This window comes from Nerophis ophidion, linkage group LG24 (genome assembly GCF_033978795.1).
Source record: "Nerophis ophidion isolate RoL-2023_Sa linkage group LG24, RoL_Noph_v1.0, whole genome shotgun sequence".
Taxonomy (NCBI): Eukaryota; Metazoa; Chordata; class Actinopteri; order Syngnathiformes; family Syngnathidae; genus Nerophis; species Nerophis ophidion.
Window position 1 is genome coordinate 2,713,810 of NC_084634.1, and position 16,230 is coordinate 2,730,039.

The following is a 16,230-nucleotide window of genomic DNA, read 5'->3' on the forward strand; positions in this document are numbered from 1 at the left end:
TATGTTGACCAGAGGGGGAGCACTTTTAAAACCGACACAGACAGTTTTAAAACTTTAAATTTGATAGATTTCACCACCAGAGTTGCAAAGGAGACATTCTCTATTAGATGCAATGGTTTTCAGTATCTGGACCATGATTTATGTCCTAACTTGTTCACCGGTCCTCATATGGACGAACTTAACATTTTTAAAACATGTTTTTAACACTTTATAGCATGTTTTGGAACACATTTCTACAGATATGTTTACTTCCTAAATGCTAAAGATATTCTCTATTACGTGCAATGGTTTTCCGTATCTGGACCATGATTTATGTCCTAACTTGTTCACCGGTCCTCATATGGACAAAACTTGGTAACATTTTTAAAACATGTTTTTGACACTTTATAGCATGTTTTGGGACACATTTTGACGCACATTTTTACTTCTTAAACGCTAAAGACATTCTCTATTACGTGCAATAGTTTTCCGTATCTGGACCATGATTTATGTCCTAACTTGTTCACCGGTCCTCATTTGGACGAAACTTAACATTTTTAAAACATGTTTTTGACACTTTATAGCATGTTTTGGAACACATTTCTAAGGATATTTTTACTTCCTAAATGCTAAAGATATTCTCTATTAGATGCAATGGTTTTCCGTATTGGAACCATGACTTATGTCTTAACTTGTTCACCGGTCTTCATATGGACGGTACTTGTTGACATTTTTAAAACTTTATAACATGTTTCGGAACACATTTCTACACGTGTTTTTACTTATTATATGCTAAAGACATTCTCTATTATGTTCAATGGTTTTTCATATTGCAGCCATGATTTATGTCCTAACTTGTTCACCGGTCCTCATATGGATGGTACTTGTTGACATTTTTAAAACATGTTTTCGACACTTTATAATATGTTTTGGAACACATTTCGACACATGTTTTTTAATAACATATACATACTAATCAAATATAAAAAAAGCTACGTTTTTAGTTATTTTTATTTCATTATTTTTTGGTTTTGTTTTTGATTGGTTTTTAATCTTCATTATCTACTTCAAGTTATTACATGTCTCTATATACATATTTATTTAAATATTTTTTTATAATTTTGGTTCAAGGGGGCGCATTTTCAATTTCTTAAGCACACTTGGTATTACATATGTTGGGCTGAGGGGGAGCGCTTCAAATTTTTTACAAACACTTGTTATTTCATATGTTGACCAGAGGGGGAGCACTTTTAAAACCGACACACAGACAGTTTGAAAACTTTAAATTTGATAGATTTCACCACCAGAGTTGCAAAAGAGACATTCTCTATTAGATGCAATGGTTTTCAGTATCTGGACCATGATTTATGTCCTAACTTGTTCACCGGTCCTCATATGGACGAAACTTAACATTTTTAAAACATGTTTTTGACACTTTATAGCATGTTTTGGAACACATTTCTACACGTGGTTTTACTTCCTAAACGCTAAAGACATTCTCTATTACGTGTAATGGTTTTCAGTATGTGGACCATGATTTATGTCCTAACTTGTTCACCGGTCCTCATATGGACGAAACTTGTTAACATTTTTAAAACATGTTTTTGACACTTTATAGCATGTTTTGGGACACATTTCTACACATGTTTTTACTTCTTAAACGCTAAAGACATTCTCTATTATGTTCAATGGTTTTTCATATTGCTGCCGTGATTTATGTCCTAACTTGTTCATATGGACGGAACTCGTTGACATTTTTAAAACTTTATAACTTGTTTTGGAACACATTTCTACACGTGTTTTTACTTACTATATGCTAAAGACATTCTCTATTATGTTCAATGGTTTTTCATATTGCAGCCATGATTTATGTCCTAACTTGTTCACCGGTCCTCATATGGACGAAACTTAACATTTTTAAAACATGTTTTTGACACTTTATAACATGTTTTGGAACACTTTTCTACACGTGGTTTTACTTCCTAAACGCTAAAGACATTCTCTATTACGTGCAATAGTTTTCCGTATCTGGACCATGATTTATGTCCTAACTTGTTCACCGGTCCTCATATGGACGGTACTTGTTGACATTTTTCAAACATGTTTTTGACACTTTGTAACATGTTTTGGAACACATTTCTACACATGTTTTTAATTCCTAAATGCTAAAGACATTCTCTATTAAAAGCAAAAATATTCCGTATTGCAGCCATGAATTATGTCCTAACTTGTTCACCGGTCCTCATATGGACGAAACTTGTTAACATTTTTAAAACATGTTTTTGACACTTTATAGCATGTTTTGGAACACATTTCTACACATGTTTTTACTTCTTAAACGCTAAAGACATTCTCTACTACGTGCAATGGTTTTCCGTATCTGGACCATGATTTATGTCCTAATTTGTTCAACGATCCTCATATGGACGGTACTTGTTGACATTTTTATAACATGTTTTGGAACACATTTCTACACACATGTTTTTCACTTCCTAAATGCTAAAGATATCTATTAGATGCAACGGTTTTCCAAATTGGGACTATGATTTATGTCCTAACTTGTTCACCGGTCCTCATATGGACAGAACTTAACATTTTTATAACATGTTTTCGACACTTTATAACATGTTTTTAAACATTCTTGGAACACTTTCAACACTTCTTAACATGATGTTGTAACGCTTTGACATTTTTACAAAATGTTTTCATTCTTACACACTTTTAAACTTTTTTCAACGGCGTGTAGCATTTTTCAAGTACGTAACACATATAGTAATGTTAACACTTTTCAAAAACTCTAATTTTGATAGATTTCACCACCAGGGATGCAAATGAGACATTCTCTATCAGACATAATGTTTTTTTTTCTATTGTGACCATGATTTATGTCCTAACTTGTTCACCGGTCCTCATATGGACGGAACTTATTAACATTTTTAAAACATGTTTTTGACACTTTATAACATGTTTTTAAAAACTCTTTGAACACTTTCAACACTTCTTAACATGATGTTGTAACGTTTTGACGTTTTTACAAAAGGTTTTCATTCTTAAACACTTTTAAACTTTTTTCAACGGTGTGTAGCATTTTTCAAGTACGTAACACTTTTCAAACATTTTTTGACACGTTTTAAAAAAAATTGAAAACCCTAATTTTGATGGATTTCACCACCAGGGGTGCAAATGAGACATTCTCTATTAGATGCAATGGTTTTTGGTGTTGTGACTATGATTTATGTCCTAACTTGTTCACCGGTCCCCATATAGACGGAACTTGTTGACATTTTTAAAACATGTTTTTGACACTTTATAACATGTTCTGGAACACATTTCTACACGTGTTTTTACTTCCTAAACGCTAAAGACATTCTATATTAGATGCAATGACTTTTGGTATTGTGACTATGATCTATGTCCTAACCTGTTCAGCGGTCCCCATATAGACGGAACTTGTTGACATTTCTAAAACATGTTTTTGACTCTTTATAACATGTTCTGGAACACATTTCTACACATTTTTTTACTTCCTAAACGCTAAAGACATTTTCTATTAGATGCAATCATTTTCAGGATTGGGACCATGATCTATGTCCTAACTTGTTCACCGGTCCCCATATAGACGGAACTTGTTGACATTTCTAAAACATGTTTTTGACTCTTTATAAGATGTTCTGGAACACATTTCTACACGTGTTTTTACTTTCTAAATGCTAAAGACATTCTCTATTAGATGCAATCGTTTTCAGTATTGGGACCATGATTTATGTCCTTACTTGTTCACAGGTCCTCATATGGACGGAACTTGTTGACATTTTTAAAACATGTTTTTGACACTTAATGACATGTTTTTGAACACATTTCTACACGTGTTTTTACTTCCTATACGCTAAAGACATTCTCTATTAGGTGCAATAGTTTTCAGTATTGTGACCATGATTTATGTCCTTACTTGTTCAAAGGTCCTCATATTGACGGAACTTGTGACATTTTTAAAACATGTTTTTGACACTTTATGACATGTTTTTGAACACATTTCTACACGTGTTTTTACTTCCTATACGCTAAAGACATTCTCTATTAGGTGCAATAGTTTTCGGTATCGGGACCATGATTTATGTCGTTACTTGTTCAAAGGTCCTCATATTGACGGAACTTGTGACATTTTTAAAACATGTTTCTGACACTTTATGACATGTTTTTAAACACATTTCTACACGTGTTTTTACTTCCTATACGATAAAGACATTCTCTATTAGGTGCAATGGTTTTTCGTATTGCGACCACAATTTATGTTCGAACTTGTACACACCGGTCCTCATATGGACGGAACTTGATGATGTCTCAAGAAAGGTAGAAATACAAGAACACACACACACGCTCACACACGCACACACTTATCAGTCAGCGGCATAGGTCTGGAGGGACAAAGTGAAGTAATGGAGGACAACGAGGGATTAGCACTGTTTGCTTTTTTAACAGATTGGCCTCAACACACACACACACACACTTTTAGAGAGATTAAGTGTGTGTAGAAAGATACGGAGTGAATGAATACCTGTATAGTAGTGTGTGTGTGTGTGTGTGTGTGTGTGTGTGTGTGTGTGTGTGTGTGTGTGTGTGTGTGTGTGTGTGTGTGTGTGTGTGTGTAATTGCGGTGCGCTGACGGAAAGACGAGAGTGTTCACTTTCAGGCCGCCTGATAGCGGATGCTGAGGGCCGGGGTCAAAGGTGGCCATCAAACACGGGCGGGCCGGGTCTAAACGCCGGAGGCCATTCTTCCACTGACTCGTCTTCCCCCCCGCCCCCCCAACCCTCTCCCTGGCTCCGCCCCCTCCTCCCAGGGGGCGTGCGAGTGGCGGTGAGGGAGGATTAGAGGCTGACTGGTTAACATGTCGACGGGGAAAACAGGCGTTAAGAGGATTAAAAGCCTCACTCGATCTGCTCTTCAACGCTTCTCTGCACTTTTCCCAACCCATTCTAAGACTTTTTCAAAGTTTTTCAACAGTTTTAACACTTTTTCAAAGTTTTTCAACATTTTCAACGCCTGTACAATGTTTTTCAATATTTTAAACACTTGTTCAAAGTTTTACAACATTTTACACATTCTTTCAATGTTTTTCAAGATTTTAAACACCTTTTCAATGTTTTTCAAAACATTTTTTATCACTTTTTTAATTGTATTTCAACATTTTTAACACTTTTTCAATGTTTTTCAACATTTTTAACACTTTTTCAAAGTTCTTTAATATTTTTAACACTTCATCAATGTTTTTCAACATTTTTAACACTTTTTCAAAGTTCTTTAATATTTTCAACGCTTCAATGTTTTTCAACGCCTGTAAAATGTTTTTCAATATTTTAAACGCTTGTTCAAAGTTTTACAACATTTTACACATTCTTTCAATGTTTTTCAAGATTTTAAACACCTTTTCAATGTTTTTCAAAACATTTTATATCACTTTTTTAATTGTATTTCAACATTTTTAACACTTTTTCAATGTTTTTCAACCTTTTTAACACTTTTTCAAAGTTGTTTAATATTTTCAACACTTCATCAATGTTTTTCAACATTTTCAACACTTTTTCAATGTTTTTCAACATTGTAAACACTCGTTCAAAGTTTTTCAACATTTTAAACATTTTTTAAAGTTTTTCAACATTTTAAACACCTTTTCAATGTTTTTCAAAAATATTTTTTTTATCATGTTTTAGATGTTTTTCAACATTTGTAAGACTTTTTCAAAGTTTTTAACAATTTTAACACTTTTTCAAAGTTTTTTAACCATTTTAACACTTTTTAAATGTTTTTCAACATTTTGAACATTTTTTCAATGTTTTTCAAAAACATTTATCACTTTCTAGATGTTTTTCAACATTTGTAACACTTTTTCTGAGTTTTTCAACAATTTTAACACTTTTTCAAAGTTTTTCAACAATTGTAACACTTTTTAAATGTTTTTCAACATTTTTAAACACTTTTTCAAAGTTTATCAACGTTTTAAACATTTTTTCAATGTTTTTCAACATTTTAAACACCTTTTCAATGTTTTTCAAAACATATTTTTATCCATCAATCCGTTCTCTACCGCTTATTCCATTTTTTGGGGGGAGTCACGGGGGGCGCTGGCTCCTATCTCAGCTACAATCGGGTGGAAGGCGGGGCACACTGGACAGTTGTTCAACATTTTTAACACTTTTTCAAAGTTTTTCAACATTTTTAAACACTTTTTAAATGTTTTCAACATTTTTAACACTTTTTCAAAGTTGTTCAACATTTTTAACACTTTTTCAATGTTTTCAACAATTCTTAACACTTTCTCAAAGTTGTTCAACATTTTTAACACTTTTTCAATGTTTTCAACAATTTAAACACCTTTTCAATAATTGAAAAAAAATCTTATCACTTTTAAAATGTTTTTCAACATTTTTAATACTTTTTTAAAAGTTGTTCAACATTTTAAACACTTTTCAATGTTTTCAACATGTTTAACACTTTAAGTCTTTCGACATTTTAAACACCTTTTCAATGTTTTTTTTATTTTTTATTGTATCACTTTTTAAATGTTTTTCAACATTTTAGATCACTTTTTAAATGTTTTTTAAAAATTGTTAACATTTTTTTAATCTACACGTGTTTTCACTTCCTAAACGCTTTCAAACTTTTTTGAATGCTTTTTCGACAACTGTTGGCATTTTTCAAACACTTTTAGCACCCACTGACACTATTTTGTAACACTTTGACATTTTATAACATGTTTTGGAACACATTTCTACACGTGTTTTCACTTCCTAAGCGCTTTTAAACTATAAACAATTTTTCAGAATCTGTTAGCATTTTTCAAACACTTAATACATATTGATACTATTTTGTAACACTTTGACATTTTTTAACATATCTTTGAACACGATCAACACTTAACATGATGGTTTGACATTTAAAAAAAATCATTCTTAAACACTTTTAAACTTTTTTCAACAGTGTGTATCATTTTTCAAACGTGTAATACATATAACATGTTAACACTTTCCGAACGTTAACACTTTTGAAAAATGTTACAAATTTTTACAAATTTTTGTCATTTAATAAACACTTAAACTTTTTCCAACACTTGTTTTTTTAACACTCTTCAAATTATTTTAACACTTAACACTGTTTTTGTAAAATAAAAATTTAGCACATATTTTTGAACACTTGCAATTCTTAACACATTTTTGTAAAAGTAGCATTTTAAAAACATGTTTTTAAAAGCTAAAACATCTAATACTTTTAACACCTAAATTATTTTGATACCCTTTGACTTTTTATAACACGTGTTTCAACACATTGTTTCCATTTTAAGTGCTTTTAAAGTTTTTCAAAGACTTTCTGACCCCTTTCCCGACATAGTAAGACTTTTAAACACAGTAGAGACTTTCCAACCTGTCGTCGAAGACTTTCTAACACGTCATGGGCAAGTGCCGCGTAGCCTGGCTAGCCTTAGCACGTTAGCGCGATGTGAGCGGGTGTTGTTGACGTGTGTGCGACGGGCCGACAAAGGACAGGAAGAGAGAGGACGGACACATACCCTCTTTAGTTTGACACGTTGTAGCATTTTTCAAACACATATTGCATTTTAGCACTTTTCAGACATTTTTTAAAATTTTAAAACATTTTGTCATTTATTAAAGACTTTTAAACTTTTTCCAAAAGGAGTGAGCATCTTTTAACATTTTTAAAACACTCTTCAACTTCTTAACACTGTTGCTATAACAAAAAAAATGTGCACATATTTTTGAACACTTTTACAACGCTTTTAACAATTCTTTACACGTTTTTGAAACCACAGCATTTTAAAAACATGTTTTTGAAAACGCATCAAACACTTTAAAACCCTCCTTAACATATTTTGTAACCTTTTGAAAATTTATAACATCTTTTTCACCACATTGTTTCCATTTTAAGGGCTTTTAAAGTTTTTTAAAGACTTTCTGACCTCTTTCCCGACATAGTACCACTTTTAAACACAGTAGAGACTTTCCAACCTGTTGTCGAAGACTTTCTAACACGTCACGGGCAAGTGCCGCGTAGCCTGGCTAGCCTTAGCACGTTAGCGCCATGTGAGCGGGTGTTGTTGACGCGTGTGCGACGGGCCGACAAAGGAGAGGAAGAGGACGGACACGTGCCCTCTTTAGTTTGACCCGTTGTAGCATTTTTCAAACACATAACACATATTGCATTTTAGCACTTTTCAGACGTTTTTAACATTTTTAAAACATTTTGTCATTTATTAAAGACTTTTAAACTTTTTCCAACAGGAGTGAGCCTTTTTTAACATTTTTAAAACATGTTTTTTAAACACCCTTCAACTTCTTAACACTGTTTATATAGCAAAAAAATGTGCACATATTTTTTAACAATTTTACAACACTTTTAACAATTCTTTACACGATTTTGTAACCGCAGCATTTTAAAAACATGTTTTTGAAAACTCAAACACTTTAAACACTCAACATATTTTGTAACCTTTCAACAATTTCTAACATCTTTTTCACCTCAGTTTCCATTTTAAGGGCTTTTAAAGTTTTTTAAAGACTTTCTGACTTTTAACAATTCTTTACGCGTTTTTGTAACCGCAGCATTTTAAAAACATGTTTTTGAAAACTCAAACACTTTAAACACTCAACATATTTTGTAACCTTTCGACAATTTATAACATCTTTTTCACCTCAGTTTCCATTTTAAGGGCTTTTAAAGTTTTTAAAGACTTTCTGACTTTTAACAATTCTTTACGCGTTTTTGAAACCACGGCATTTTAAAAACATGTTTTTGAAAACTCAAACACTTTAAACACTCAACATATTTTGTAACCTTTTGATAATTTATAACATCTTTTTCACGTCAGTTTCCACTTTAAGGGCTTTTAAAGTTTTTTTAAAGACTTTCTGACTTTTAACAATTCTTTACGCGTTTTTGAAACCACGGCATTTTAAAAACGTGTTTTTGAAAACTCAAACACTTTAAACACTCAACATATTTTGTAACCTTTTGATAATTTATAACATATTTTTCACGTCAGTTTCCATTTTAAGGGCTTTTAAAGTTTTTTAAAGACTTTCTGACCTCTTTTCCCGACATAGTAAGACTTTTAAACACAGTAGAGACTTTCCAACCTGTTGTCGAAGACTTTCTAACACGTCACGGGCAAGTGCCGCCTAGCCTGGCTAGCCTTAGCACGTTAGCGCGATGTGACCGGGTGTTGTTGACGTGTGTACGACGGGCCGACAAAGGAGAGGAAGAGGACGTACACGTGCCCTCTTTAGTTTGACCCGTTGTAGCATTTTTCAAACACATAACACATATTGCATTTTAGCACTTTTCAGACGTTTTTAACATTTTTAAAACATTTTGTCATTTATTAAAGACTTTTAAACTTTTTCCAACAGGAGTGAGCATATTTTAACATTTTTAAAACATGTTTTTTTAAACACTCTTCAACTTCTTAACACTGTTACTATAGCAAAAAAAATGTGCACATATTTTTTAACAATTTTACAACACTTTTAACAATTCTTTACACGTTTTTGTAACCGCAGCATTTTAAAAACATGTTTTTGAAAACTCAAACACTTTAAACACTCAACATATTTTGTAACCTTTCGACAATTTATAACATCTTTTTCACCTCAGTTTCCATTTTAAGGGCTTTTAAAGTTTTTTAAAGACTTTCTGACTTTTAACAATTCTTTACGCGTTTTTGAAACCACGGCATTTTAAAAACCTGTTTTTGAAAACTCAAACACTTTAAACACTCAACATATTTTGTAACCTTTTGACAATTTATAACATCTTTTTCACCTCAGTTTCCATTTTAAGGGCTTTTAAAGTTTTTTAAAGACTTTCTGACTTTTAACAATTCTTTACGCGTTTTTGAAACCACGGCATTTTAAAAACGTGTTTTTGAAAACTCAAACACTTTAAACACAACATATTTTGTAACCTTTTGACAATTTATAACATCTTTTTCACGTCAGTTTCCATTTTAAGGGCTTTTAAAGTTTTTTAAAGACTTTCTGACCTCTTTCCCGACATAGTAAGACTTTTAAACACAGTAGAGACTTTCCAACCTGTTGTCAAAGACTTTCTAACACGTCACAGGCAAGTGCCGCCTAGCCTGGCTAGCCTTAGCACGTTAGCGCGATTTGAGCGGGTGTTGTTGACATGTGTGCGACGGGCCGACAAAGGAGAGGAAGAGGACGGACACATGTCCTCTTTAGTTCGACCCGTTGTAGCATTTTTCAAACACATAACACATAATGCATTTTAGCACTTTTCAGACATTTTTTAAAATTTTAAAACATTTTGTCATTTATTAATGACTTTTAAACTTTTTCCAACAGGAGTGAGCATATTTTAACATTTTTAAAACATGTTTTTTTAAACACTCTTCAACTTCTTAACACTATTACTATAACAAAAAAAATGTGCACATATTTTTTAACACTTTTACAACGCTTTTAACAATTCTTTACACGTTTTTGAAACCGCAGCATTTTAAAAACATGTTTTTGAAAACTCATCAAACACTGTAAAACCCTCCTTAACATATTTTGTAACCTTTTGAAAATTTATAACATCTTTTTCACCACATTGTTTCCATTTTAAGGGCTTTTAAAGTTTTTTAAAGACTTTCTGACTTTTAACAATTCTTTACGCGTTTTTGAAACCACGGCATTTTAAAAACATGTTTTTGAAAACTCAAACACTTTAAACACTCAACATATTTTGTAACCTTTTGATAATTTATAACATATTTTTCACCACGTTGTTTCCATTTTAAGGGCTTTTAAAGTTTTTTAAAGACTTTCTGACCTCTTTCCCGACATAGTAACACTTTTAAACACAGTAGAGACTTTCCAACCTGTTGTCGAAGACTTTCTAACACGTCACGGGCAAGTGCCGCGTAGCCTGGCTAGCCTTAGCACGTTAGCGCGATTTGAGCGGGTGTTGTTGACGTGTGTGCGACGGGCCGACAAAGGAGAGGAAGAGGACGGACACGTCCCCTTTTTAGTTTGACGCGACAAAGAGGCTAATTAGCCGAGCAGGTGGAACACAAACATGGCCGCCCGCTGGCTCACTTCCTGTGAAGGAATCATGGGGTCGGAGGTTAAAGGTCAAGCCTAGCACCGCAGGCGGCTCGGCGGGCGTCCACTCGACCACCGCGCGGCCACAGACTCGCCGTTAGCCCGGCTTCCTTGCAAAATGGGCGGCCGTGCTGGCGAGGGCTGTGATTGGATCAGCGGGATCGTGTGTCGCCGCCGAGGAGCCAATTAGCCGCTGACAGCGACCCCGCCCGCTCGCCGCCGCCTTCGCCGCATCTGTCCGCTCATGAAAAATGGATGTGGGCTTTTAAAGGCCCAAATATTGTTATCGATCCGCACTTTTGAGACGTAAAGCGATCCCGACATCCATCAGCCGACAACCCGACACCGCCGGAGTGGATGCCAGTTGGAGGGGGGGGGGGTGGGGGGGGGAGGGGCTGTTGCCGCGGCGACCGGGACGATGGAGTGGACGTATGAAAATGAAGTGGCTCTAATTGATTGGCTGGTTTACCGTTTTTTTATTCCCCCGCTATTGATCGGCCGCACAACAACAACACAACACAACAACAACAACAACAACAACATGATCACATGACCACGGCCAGCTTAACGTGACAGTACCCCCCCCTCACCCCCCCCCCCCAACATCTTCTTGTTTGGCGGACACTTTCATGTTTGATGTGAAGTCTTTCTGCGCTCAATGCTAATCTCATCACACACACACTACATTACACACTACATTACACACACACACACACACACACACTAGCCCTCCTTGAAGGAAGTGAGGAGAAGAGTAAATATGGCGTCAGGTTTCGCACGTTTCAAACATCAATTTGATCTAAATTGTCTAAAGTGACTCAGACTACTCACTCAGGTTACACACACACACACTACATTACACATACACACACTATTTTATACACACACCACATTACACACACACACACAGTCTACATTACAAACACACTCTACCTTACACACACACTCTACATTACACACACAGTTTTTTATACACTCTATATTACACACACACACACACACACACAAACTATTTTACATACACACACACTACATTACACACACACTACATTACTACACTATTTTATACACACACACTACATCACACACACTACATTACACACACACAAACACACTATTTTGTACACACACACACTCTACATTACACGCACACACACTTTTATACACACACCCTATTTTACACACACACTACTTTAGACCCTAACATTTCACATTACACACACTACATTACAGACAGAGTACTTTACACACACACTACATTACACACCCACACTATTATATACACACACACTCTACATTAGACACACTACATCACACACACACACTGTATAACAGTACATCACACACAGACTACATTACATTACACAAACACACACACAAACTTTTATACACATCACAATACATTACACACACTACATAACACACTACATTACATTACACACACACACAAACTATTTTATACACATCAGAATACATTACACACACACTACACACATACTACATTACACACACAACTATTTGTACACACACTCTACATTACACGCACTACATTGCACACACACACACACACTACTTTACACACACACACACTACATTACTACACTATTTTATACAAGCGTACACTCTACATTACCCACACACTACATTACACACACTATTTGTACACACACATTACACGCACACACACTTTTATACACACACACTATTTTACAAAAACATCACATTACACACACACACTCTACATTACACACATACTATTTTATACATGCGTACACTCTACATTACCCACACACACTACACAAACACTATATTACACACACTCTTTTATACACACACTATTTAACACACACCATTATTACACGCACGCACACACTACTTTACAGACAGACTACTTTACACACACACACACACACACACACACACACACACACACACCACTTTATACACACTATATTGAACAAACACTACATTACACACACATTGCACAGTCTACATTACACACACGTACACACTACAATACAAACACGATACATTACACACACATCATATTAAATTACACACACTACATTACATACAAACAACTTTATACACACTATATTAAACAAACACTACATTACACACACACACACACAAACAGTACATACACATACACACTACAATACAAAAATTACACTACACACACATCGCATTACACAATACATTACACACACTACATTGCAAACACACTACATGACAGACACTAAATCACACAAACACTTACTTTACACACACACTATCTTACAATTGTAAATAGTGTGTCATGTAGTGTGTTATGAAGTGTGTAGTAAATAGTGTGTCATGTAGTGTGTTATGAAGTGTGTAGTAAGTAGTGTGTCATGTAGTGTGTTATGAAGTGTGTAGTCAATAGTGTGTCATGTAGTGTGTTATGAAGTGTGTAGTAAATAATGAGTCATGTAGTGTGTTATGAAGTGTGTAGTAAATAGTGTGTCATGTAGTGTGCTATGAAGTGTGTAGTCAATAGTGTGTCGTGTAGTGTGTTATGAAGTGTGTAGTAAGTAGTGTGTCATGTAGTGTGTTATGAAGTGTGTAGTAAATAGTGTGTCATATAGTGTGCTATGAAGTGTGTAGTCAACAGTGTCGTGTAGTGTGTTATGAAGTGTGTAGTAAATAGTGTGTCATGTAGTGTGTTATGAAGTGTGTAGTAAGTAGTGTGTCATGTAGTGTGTTATGAAGTGTGTAGTAAGTAGTGTGTCATATAGTGTGTTATGAAGTGTGTAGTCAATAGTGTGTCATGTAGTGTGTTATGAAGAGTGTAGTCAATAGTGTGTCATGTAGTGTGTTATGAAGTGTGTAGTAAGTAGTGTGTCATATAGTGTGTTATGAAGTGTGTAGTAAATAGTGTGTCATGTAGTGTGTTATGAAGTGTGTAGTAAATAGTGTGTCATGTAGTGTGTTATGAAGTGTGTAGTAAGTAGTGTGTCATGTAGTGTGTTATGAAGTGTGTAGTAAATAGTGTGTCATGTAGTGTGCTATGAAGTGTGTAGTCAATAGTGTCGTGTAGTGTGTTATGAAGTGTGTAGTAAATAGTGTGTCATGTAGTGTGTTATGAAGTGTGTAGTAAGTAGTGTGTCATGTAGTGTGTTATGAAGTGTGTAGTAAATAGTGTGTCATGTAGTGTGTTATGAAGTGTGTAGTAAATAGTGTGTCATGTAGTGTGTTATGAAGTGTGTAGTAAGTAGTGTGTCATGTAGTGTGTTATGAAGTGTGTAGTAAGTAGTGTGTCATATAGTGTGTTATGAAGTGTGTAGTCAATAGTGTGTCGTGTAGTGTGTTATGAAGTGTGTAGTAAGTAGTGTGTCATGTAGTGTGTTATGAAGTGTGTAGTAAGTAGTGTGTCATGTAGTGTGTTATGAAGTGTGTAGTAAATAGTGTGTCATGTAGTGTGTTATGAAGTGTGTAGTAAATAGTGTGTCATGTAGTGTGTTATGAAGTGTGTAGTAAGTAGTGTGTCATGTAGTGTGTTATGAAGTGTGTAGTCAATAGTGTGTCATGTAGTGTGTTATGAAGTGTGTAGTAAATAGTGTGTCATGTAGTGTGTTATGAAGTGTGTAGTAGGTAGTGTGTCATGTAGTGTGTTATGAAGTGTGTAGTAAATAGTGTGTCATGTAGTGTGCTATGAAGTGTGTAGTCAATAGTGTCGTGTAGTGTGTTATGAAGTGTGTAGTAAATAGTGTGTCATGTAGTGTGTTATGAAGTGTGTAGTAAGTAGTGTGTCATGTAGTGTGTTATGAAGTGTGTAGTAAATAGTGTGTCATGTAGTGTGTTATGAAGTGTGTAGTAAATAGTGTGTCATGTAGTGTGTTATGAAGTGTGTAGTAAGTAGTGTGTCATGTAGTGTGTTATGAAGTGTGTAGTAAGTAGTGTGTCATATAGTGTGTTATGAAGTGTGTAGTCAATAGTGTGTCGTGTAGTGTGTTATGAAGTGTGTAGTAAGTAGTGTGTCATGTAGTGTGTTATGAAGTGTGTAGTAAATAGTGTGTCATGTAGTGTGTTATGAAGTGTGTAGTAAATAGTGTGTCATGTAGTGTGTTATGAAGTGTATAGTAAATAGTGTGTCATGTAGTGTGTTATGAAGTGTGTAGTAAGTAGTGTGTCATGTAGTGTGTTATGAAGTGTGTAGTAAGTAGTGTGTCATGTAGTGTGTTATGAAGTGTGTAGTAAATACTGTGTCATGTAGTGTGTTATGAAGTGTGTAGTAAATAGTGTGTCGTGTAGTGTGTTATGAAGTGTGTAGTAAATAGTGTGTCATGTAGTGTGTTATGAAGTGTGTAGTAAATAGTGTGTCATGTAGTGTGTTATGAAGTGTGTAGTAAATAGTGTGTCATGTAGTGTGTTATGAAGTGTGTAGTAAATAGTGTGTCATGTAGTGTGTTATGAAGTGTGCTGGTCGATGAAGCCGCAGCGTAGCGCGCTACAAGACATTTATTAAAGTGAGCAGGCAGCAAATCAATACTAACTGCACCACCAGTGTGTGTGTGTGTGTGTGTGTGTGTGTGTGTGTGTGTGTGTGTGTGTGTGTGTGTACTTAGTCATTGCAGTGTACTACTACAACAAAAGTACTACTACATGATATACTAGAGTAGCTAAAATACCATAACAGTATACATTATTAAAACAGTATATAATAAGTATTAATACAGCATATAATACCATAACAGTATATAATAATATACTAGTGTATAATAAATAATAGTATATTTTATAAGACTATAACTTTGTATAATAACTATTAAAATACTTTTTAATACCAATATAGTATATAATTATATACACGTGTATAATAAATATTAATATGCGATATAATGCCAGAACAGTTTATAATAAATAATATGATACTATAAACTGTGATAAGGTGGCGACTTGTCCAGGGTGTACCCTGCCTTCCGCCCGATTCTAGCTGAGATAGGCACCAGTGCCCCCCGCAACTCCAAAGGAAATAAGCGGTAGAAAATGGATGGATGGACATAAACGATGATATTACGGACCTTGGATCCCTTGGGCGGTACTGCATCGAAAACCGACATCAGTGTGTAAAGGATATTTCCACATGGGCTCAGGAACACTTCAGAAT